Raw genomic sequence first — 9772 nt, forward strand, 5'->3', positions numbered from 1 at the left:
TAAGAATTCTAAGATGTGAATTGATATTTGTTCTAGGCGATGGTCATACGTGACGCCTCGATATTCATGCTAGGGAGTTATAGCGCGGACTTCAGGTGAGTGGGTCTTTTCTTTTATATAGTATATACATATTTGTTAGTTTCCATTTATGCATTGAAAGAGAATTTATTACGTATGCCTAGCTTAGACTAATGCTTATAGGAATTAGTGAAATAACGGAAAATTATGAAGTGATCATAAATCCTACAAGATGCACATGTATGCATATGTTTATTGATGCCATGATTATACCTACGGCTACGAACGATATTATGTTTATTAGAACTATCGAACCACTATGGCATGACTATATTTATGTTTTATGCTCATCGTTTGCTGCACCGGTGTTAGTGTTCTCCCAGGGCCAAGGCCAGTCTTTCACGTGTATGTTCACATCCGCATCGCACGCTCGCTTTGGATCTAAGTAGGTGCTAATCCTGTTGTACAAGTTACAATAGGCAACTCCGACTCATATGTGACCGCGAATAAGGCCATTCTTCACGTGATTATAGCACTAGAGCGTATACCATTATTACACCCAGTCCTATTCATGTCAGAATAACTTTGCATGAACTCAAGTGTCAGCATGTGTCGATAAGAACTTGGTTTAATATGTTTGCTTGTGCGAAAGTATACGATTACTAACTTTATGCACTTATATATGAACTATTGTGCCATATTGATATCTTGATATTTTGCGGGCTACGGTGAGTATTTTCATACTATATGTAGTATGTATATCTTGGAAACTATACATGTTTTATGGCGAGGGGTTATACCGTTTTCAAGGGTTTTTATTAAAACTTTATTTTCAAGCCCACTCACCCCTGTTTTTCGCCCTTTCAGGTTTTAGTAGCTGAGCTTTCATATCGACGAGGATTCATGGAAAATCTTGTTGTTGGAGATTACCTTTGATGGTATTATTCTCAATCCACTCTACTGTGAAGGAAATATTTGTGAAAACTAGTTCATTTGAGCAACATCTTTGCATGCTATTAACAATTAAAAGGTGGAATCATGCTTGTATGCACACAAAAACAAAACTTTACCCATGAAATTCAAAGCCTAGTAGTTATGGTGAACCAAGACTCAACTAAAAAAAAAGTGAGTTGAGAAATCTTATACCTTTGGTGATTCCTCTTTGGATAAGCAAAGGCTAATCACCCAAGAGAAAGGGTCTTCATTCCTTACTTCTTAGCTCCATGGATTTCTTGGATGAGGATGGATGAATGGATTCCCAAAGTTCCCAAAATAGAGAACCTCTAAGTCTCCACACCAAGGAGAGCATTGATGACGAGATGAGTGACCTAGAGGAAGAAAGATTGCTAGCTATGTTCCTTTAGGGTGGCCGACCTTCATTAGAGATGATAGAGCTTTGTGGTCTCTTTTCTTCCCTTAGAAAACCCTAAGGATGAAATGGCTATAAAGTTTCCTTTATACCACCTCACAATGGAGTGGCAAACTTGCAATTAACACAAGTTTGCCTACCCTTCACCCTATGGCCGGCCTTGATGGGTTTATTGGGCTTTGAGGCCCTTTATGTTTTCAAGTTGTCATACGACTTGAGTTAATGGGTCTGACATTCAAATCCCATTGGATCTTGCAGCCCAAAACTAACCCAAGGTTTATAACGAACTTATTTGTTTGATTAATTAACATATTAATTAATCATAGCCATAAATAATTAAACCATTTAATCTCTACCTTACTCAGTGTATGATCCATTAGGTTCCTTTTAGCGAGGTAGTGGGCTTTCAGAACTCTTCAAATCGATTGTGAATTGAAACATACTTTCAATTCTTCCTTTAGTGATTATAAACCTTTAGGGCTTCCACAAATTAAACCTTTAGGGCCTCTTTTGATTAGGAATCCTAACATGTTTAGGTCTTTAATTTCGTCCATTCCTTTTGCTCCAAGCATATGCTATCCATTCCAAGTCCAATTTTGCTCCAAAATGCTCCAAAATGCATCTTTTTGCTTCCTTAGCCATATGAACCTAAAAACACACGAGAATGGCTTAAACTACTAAAACAACTATGAATTAACATTATAAATGCACGAAAACAAGCTAAGTAAGTCGCCTAAATATACTTCTATCACTTATCTCCGTTGTTTCTTCAATCTCTACCTTACTCAGTGTATGATCCATTAGGTTCCTTTTAGCGAGGTAGTGGGCGATCAGAACTCTTCAAATCGATTGTGAATTGAAACATACTTTCAATTCTCCCTTTAGTGATTATAAACCTTTAGGGCTTCCACAAACCATGAGTGACACCTAGCAATATATCATGGTTACCCAAGCTAATCATAAGAGGTGGAGAACCTATTCAGTTTAGGATTACAATGCAATACGGTCTTTCTCTAATACAATACTCTTGACCACATTGTTTAGTTTGATAATTTATTCATGTCTACTATCCAATATGATTCTTTTACCTATATGCTTACCTTGAGTGTGATTTGGAACGACTTCCTAAATCTCATTCATACTCTGGCCAGAGATTCTTAATCAAATCATAGAGTATTCTCCCTTAAACGGTTTGAAGGTTAAAGATCTCTTGTTGTGCATTCACTTGCCTCCATGACTAAGTGGCTTAACCCCAACTATGCCGTGGACACCTTTTGATGGAGTAACTTTGACATAGTCAAAGATCAAGGACCTAACCACAAGACAACTACGATGCCTCAAGTCAAAGGACTACTTTGCATTATCCCAACCATGAGTTCTCATGTGACATGAGTATGAGAACTCCTTGTTAATCGTGTTCAGTGGACACATCCTCTATTGAGCACCTACATGCTTGTCTTGGTGTCAGTCACACCAATGACTCGAGACCAGTCACTCTCCCTAAGAGAAGACATAGCACGTACTGATCTTAATAGACTGTCAATGCCCAATTGGGAATCCTATGATTAGAAACGTTTAAGATATGTATACGAAAGATAATGGTCTCATGAATCTAACTTCTTTAGATCACATTCTCCCAATTACATATTCCTTGGACTTATTGTTTAAGCATATGGCATTTATATAAGACGGCTTTAAACAATAATCTTTGCCCTTTATATTAAACTAGATTAGTTTAACATATGAAATGTCCGTAAAGTATGATCATATGATTGGCTTAAGGTACATTTCCAACATACTGTACTTTGCTTATGCTCTGATATCACGTGTGAAATGGGTTCATTCCTGCTCACAAATGCACTCTTATATTTAGGCACTTTTAGGTTTAAATTTATTCATATTTTCCACTACACTACACTTTATGGCTTCGTCACCTTCCAGGTGCCGGCCAACACAGCTCGATTTGGAGTCCAAGTGGACATTCTGAGTCGGGACGTGCCATATATGGTGATTTTGAGTTGGTGATTAATTAATTAAATGGAGAGTACAAGTGCAGACATATCATAATGGCAAATTATTACTTGGAAGTTACTCAATTATTAGATTATTGGGGTAATGAAATAACAATTAGCCATATTCTCAGAGAAGCAAATTTGAGTGCTAATGAATAGGCATAATGGGCTTGTGGAGCACAGGTTCAAGAGAGAGGGCCTAAAATGAAAATGGATATCCAAATGAGAAGTCTCCCTTCCATCTTTGAAAGGGGATTTAGCCTAGATGTAATGGCTAAAGAGCCTGAGATAGAGGACTGGAGAACATCTATTATCCAATACTTAAAGGACCCTTCTTTTCTCACTAGTAAGAAGATCAGACAACAAACGACTAAGTTTGTTATGTGGGATAAAACGGTGCTAAGAAATACTTCAGATGGGCTTTTGTTAAAATGCTTGGGTTTAGAAGAATCAATGAGGGTGATGGCTGAGGTGCATGAAGGCATTTGTGGAGCACACTAAGTCGGGATAAATATGAGATGGTTGCTAAGAAGATATGGCTACTTCCAGCCCGACATGGAGAAAGATTGTAACACTTATGCTAGAGGATGTGAAGAATGTCAAGGACATGGACCTCTCCAGCACACACCATCAGTGCCATTGAACACAGTAGTCAAGCCATGGCCTTTCAGAGGATGGGCCATAGACTTTATCGGGCAAATTTACCCAGTTCCAGCAAAGAGCACACCCTCATAATTGTGGTGACCAATTACTTTACTATATGGGTTGAGGCTTCAGCTATGAGGACCATTAACTCAGCTACTGTGAAAAGGTTCATTGAGACCAAAATCCTACACAGGTATAAAGTGCTTGAAACGATTGTTACAAACTGAAGGCCATCATTTATCTCAAAAGAAGTAGCAGAGTTTGCAGCTAAGTTCAAGATAAAGATGATCCAGTCTAGCCCTTATTATCCTCAATCTAATGGTCAAGTAGAAGCTAGCAACAATATATTGGTGAACATCATTCAAAGGATAATGGTAGAGAGTTCAAAAATATGGCATGAAAAGTTAGGAGATACTTTTTGGGCTTATAGAACCTAAAAAAAAAAAAAAAAAAAACAGGAATTAGGACTACTCATTAAGCATTTACATTTAGGAAAGATGCAGTGCTCCCTATGGAGATCAATGTGAGTTCTGTAAGGCTTCAGAACTAATTTGGCATATATAGTGATGAGTTCATTCAGGCTATGTGTCAAGGAATTGAGGATTTGGATGTTGCCCGAATTGAAGCTCTAAACAAGATCCAAGATGGAAAACAAGTCGTTGCCCGAGCCTACAACAAGAGGGTAAGGCTGAGGCCTACAACAAGAAGGTAAGGCTGAAAGACTTTTAGAGATGGAGAATTGGTAAGGCAAGCAGTTCTGCCCTTGGGAGCTCAAGTTAGAGGTTTTGGGAAGTAGAGTCCCACTTAGGAAGGTCCATTTACAATTACCAAAGTATTAGACAGAAAAGGAGTATTACTTGGCAGATTTAGATGGAGACTTACAAAGACATCCAATCAATGCTAAATTTCTAAAGAAGTACCACTCAACTCTTTGGGATGTTAAAGACTATTATATTAGTGATGTCTAATACTTAGAGAATAAGTGAGGGCCTTTGTTGTTTGTTTGAAGCAGTTATAACTATTAGAGAAGAGTAAATAAATAAGTAAATTAGTGAAGCAATGAGAGTTCTTTTCATTCAATAATTGGGAGAAGTACAGAGACCTTAGCCTAACAAGGTTCACATCTTTAGCCAAGACAACTATCCTTGAATGATAAGTCTGCATAATGGTGAAAATGCAACCAGGCTCTTCTAAGGCTATATTACTATTAGCTAACTTAGCTTCAAACTCATTCACTTCATAGTTAACTCTCTTCACTTCCTTGATTTTCTTGTATAGCTTGCTTGAAATGGTCATTTGCTCAGCCTTCAAAACAAAGAGTTGTTCTTCCAGCTTCTAAATCTCAACAGCTAACACCATTATTTGATCTTCCATGGCTAAGCCCTCTTCCACCAGTTGCTGTAAAATAACACCTCACACTGTTTGCTTGCCTTTCGGCCTTGAGATGTTGATCCTTCAAAGCCTTCAGATTTTCGAAAAAGGAGATGAAAGACTCATACTGCACCCTTGTCATCTGCTGGGTTTCGTATAAGTCAGTGAGAGCTCTCTCATCATCTTGAAGAGCTTTGAGGCTGAAGGAGGCAGAAAAGTCCCTTTGCATCCATTCTCTGAAGACCATACGTTGATCTTGAAAGTGATGAGGCTCATAGGGGCGTTTTGGGGATCTCAGCTTTGTCCTAATTTGCTCGAACTCTCTGACTAGTTTGGGCAAATAGGTTATAGCGAGAAGAGAAACCAGAGGATAAGGCATCACGCCGACACCACCAGAGTCAGCAACAACACTGGTAGCATCGACAAATATAGAAAGGGAGGACTTAGCAGCATCACTCTTTCTAGGCCGAGGGATTGGGATCCTTGAGATTTCAGAAGTTCGTGAAGGTTGAGTAAGGACTACCCTACTCATAACGAGCTGAGGAGAATTGCCTGAGCCCTTACCAGAAACTTGTCAAAACAAAAAAAAGATAAGTTAATAGGACAGTCTGGACCAGAATGAGGAAAATACAAGATTGCAAGTATGTTTGTACCTAAGAGGAGCCTTGTCCTTTGGGAGGAGAACGTGTTTCTGCAGCTGCCTTAGAAAGAATTGGTTGGCTTGTTTGAGTAGAGGCAGAAGCATCCTTGGGACTAGTCACCTCTGAGACAACTGGTATCTAAGGGACTATAAGCTCCTCAGCAGCTAGTGATGGTTGAGTGGTAATCTTTGGCAAGGGAGAAGACTGGCAAAGACAGAATATAAAGCATAAATTCAAAGTGAAAAGACGTTGAGAAAAGCTTAAAAAAAGGCATAAGGGAAGAAGGCTTACAGAGGCATTGTCATCCTTTACGAAGTGGAGTATTTCTCTAGTTGTTGGGTTAAACTGGGAGGTAGGAATCACTACTAGTGCTGGAGGAATAGAAGAATGAGTAGCTAGTTTTTGCCCGACTTAAGGTCCTGAGGTGCCTCCCCTTGCCTGGAAAATAGCAGAAGTAAAGTCAACACCTAGGACTTAGAAATATAAGGTTGACAAGTTTTAAGAAGAAGAATTTTACCTCTAAAGGCTCAGCCTGAGAAGGAGAAAGATGCGCAAGTCGGACTGGAGGTAGAGAAGGCTCGATGTCTGAAGTTTCTTCTGCTTTAGAAGCTTGGTTTGGACAGTAATAAAACTAGTTAAGTACAAGAGAAGTGAACTTCAGAATTAAGTAAGTACTCAAAGTTTAAAAAGGTTACCTTCAACTCCTTCAGAATCTTGGCAATGACTTCCTTATCACTTTACTGCCCTTCCTCATCCACTTGCATCTCCTGATGAGAAGGATCAAGCTTTTTGCTGATAACAGGTCCTAAGCACAAAAAAGAACAGGAATAGCTCAAAACTTAAGGATATGAAACTAAATAAAGAAAAACTAATTTTGAATCACTTACTGGCAATCTTTTTCTTTTTCCTGCCCGTTTCAATTAGAAGTGTAGAAAGTGATTTTGGAGGCTTGAGAGGTTTGAGACCTAGTTCTCTTCTTGGTAGAAGTGGCTCTTGGAGCAGAGAAATTAAGTCTAGCCTGAGGCGTCCCCTTGGGCTTAGAGTTAGAAGACTCTACAACAGCAGATTTTGCCCGACAAGAAGCCCTTATCTCTGCTTCAGGCCCAACTTCTGTCTTTGACTCGTTGAACATCACAGAAATGTCCCCAGCATCCTTAGGAATATGGCTAGAGCCCGCTTCTTACCTAGCTGCCTCTACAATTACCTCCTAAAGAACCAAGGCATCAACAGCCTATTCTTCTGGCCCGACATCTATTTCATCAGGGTTGCCTTGGGCTGCAAGATCAAGAAAGGAGTTAGCAACGACAAACTATGAAAATATAAAGTGAAGTAAGAGGCAGCAATGTAGGTTACCTATTAGCATAAATTGGTTTTTTTGGTTGATGACCTCCTTCCAGCTTTCAAATTCTTATTTCTTGGGAAAAGATTTGAAGAAGACCTGCCCGAAGATCCTATCATGGGTTTCTCTAAGATCTCCATCACACTTCTTAGACTACTTGGCCTACCACCAAGTGGTGAACAGAGATGTACACTCAAAGTTGAGGGCTGTGGGCGTGTGAGTTATCTTGCTCATCATTTCTATGCTACGCCTACTTGCCCGAAATGTAGCCTCAGAAGGAAAACGAAGGTGATAAGAAGTTCCACACTGGACGGAGTCAAAGAAGGGGATTGGAAATCGGCTGCTCCGGACTCCTTAAGCCAAGTCCTTGTGCTGGATGCAACTAATAAATTTCTCCTTGCAGAAGCTTCTGGCATCATCCCTAAAGAAATCTTGAAAGAGGTTGTTCGAGAACCAAGGGTACCTTTTGAGCATAGAGGCACCTCATTCCAAATCAGCCCAAGTTCTACAGATTCTGAAGAAGTATAGACAGGCCAAGGTAGAGTGATTGGAGGTGAGAGCCTCTGCTACGATTTGGGCAAAAGCTACTCCCTCTGGAAAGTCTAACTTGGCAGCCTGAAACTTTGGGAAGTACCATTGAAGCTAGAGCTGCACCATCTAGGTAGCTCAATTGACATTATTCGCGAAAAGTTGGTCATTTGACATCCAGCGCCTCCACCAGAGGGATCCACTTTAGCTTCACACCATTGGATTTATTGGGGAACACATGCTTATTCAACCAGTAGAGGAGAAAGTACATGTGTTCCTGAGTTAGGTCAACAGTGGGAGAAGGCGGGCTGAACATCTTCTTGGTAAATGGAATGAAGCCCGCGAATGAGGTCTCATATCTCTTGAATGTAGTGGAGTTGTACTCCAAGCTAGTGATGGACTGAAAAACCTCTAAGCCTTAAGCAGTAGGATGAGAGGGGATTGACCAGTCATGTGTAATATCTACACACCTGCCTAATGGTTTCAGACCAAAAACCTAAGCCATGTCTAGAATGGTGGGAGTCATAAGGCCCATTCTGAAATCAAAAGTGTTAGTCCCTGTGTTCTAGAAGAGAATAACTGTTGAGAGAAGCTTGTGCTTGATGTGGATAGTGGTCTTAGACATCATAATGAACTCATAGATGCCATTTGCCGTCCATTTCTACTTCTAAATGGGCTCCAATTCATCCATCCACTTAGACCATGCTTCATCCTTTAGTGTGGGGAAACCCCTCTTGAAATTAAACCGATTTTAGGCAGAATTCCTACCTCAGCTGTGTAAGGATTGGGAATGAACTAGTTGGCAGTGAACATGTTGTTTTCCACTGCAACAGGAACTCGAGCAATTCAAGCAGGCCCTAGGGAATGTACTTCTTATTCGTCAAAGAAAATAGACATATTAAGGCCAGCCCGAAGGTGATGAAGGTCATTGAGCTGACAACGCAGGGTGACAATCCCTTCTCTAGACTCACATGCAGTGCACGATTTAGGAGCCATTGTTGAACTTGGGAGAAAAAAGTGAAAGAGTGGCTAGAAATTAAGGCAAGAAAAGGCTGAAAATAAGAGATTGGGGAACTTAGAGAGTCAAGTTTGCTGAAGGAGGTGGTCGAGAAAAATGAAATAGAAGTTAATTAATAGGCAGGCAATTAACTTTGGAAATCGTGGTTTAGTGCAAAGGTTTGTTTAAAAAGGCTAATTAAGTGGCACTAATACCCAATTTCAGCATGTAATTTATTTTAATCATTATCAATGTCTAGATTAGCAGACTTGACAATGATTAAAGGGGGCACTATTTGAGTGGATATTTAATGATGGGCTTAGTGAGAGTGGAGGCCCGAGACCACAAAAAGCAAAGGGAGGATTGGGCTTGGACAAGTTGACAGCCCAGGAAGAATTAAAACATCATTTTGGCAAGGAATAGGCAACAAGCCTATGAGAGAAGTGATGGGCAACAGAGGGCAGCTCACCCTCAGCAAAAAAAACAATTTTTGAGGGCATAGATAGGTAAATAAGTGGTGACTCACCATGCTTCGGAGGCCATCACCAAAAGGCAAGGCTTGAACAGTTGGGCTAAAAAGTCTATAAAAGCAGCAAGGGGCACCAGAGACATGGACACTCAACCAATCAATCAAAAGACATCCCACTTTGCCCTTAGACAAGTAAGAAACCAGAAAGATTTAGTTTGTCTAGACTTTGTTCTCTTAGTCATAGATTCACCATAGAAAGCCATCTTTTGTCAAGATTTAGAAGCTTTGTTAGTTCTCCCCAACATTGTAGTATCGAATCCCTTTCGTAAAACTCGTTTTACCTTTCATTCTCCAAAGATTACAACCCTTGTAAAACACAAAGA

General features: G+C 40.0%; 1 pseudogene; it reads right to left on the bottom strand.

Moving 5' to 3' along the window:
• Positions 1-4147: 4147 nt before the first annotated feature.
• Positions 4148-5794, bottom strand: LOC148690309 (uncharacterized; annotated as a pseudogene).
• Between the last annotated feature and the right edge of the window lie 3978 nt (positions 5795-9772).

Source organism: Pyrus communis, chromosome 15 (assembly GCF_041283825.1).
Source record: "Pyrus communis isolate YQ-2024b chromosome 15, ASM4128382v1, whole genome shotgun sequence".
Classification (NCBI taxonomy): Eukaryota; Viridiplantae; Streptophyta; class Magnoliopsida; order Rosales; family Rosaceae; genus Pyrus; species Pyrus communis.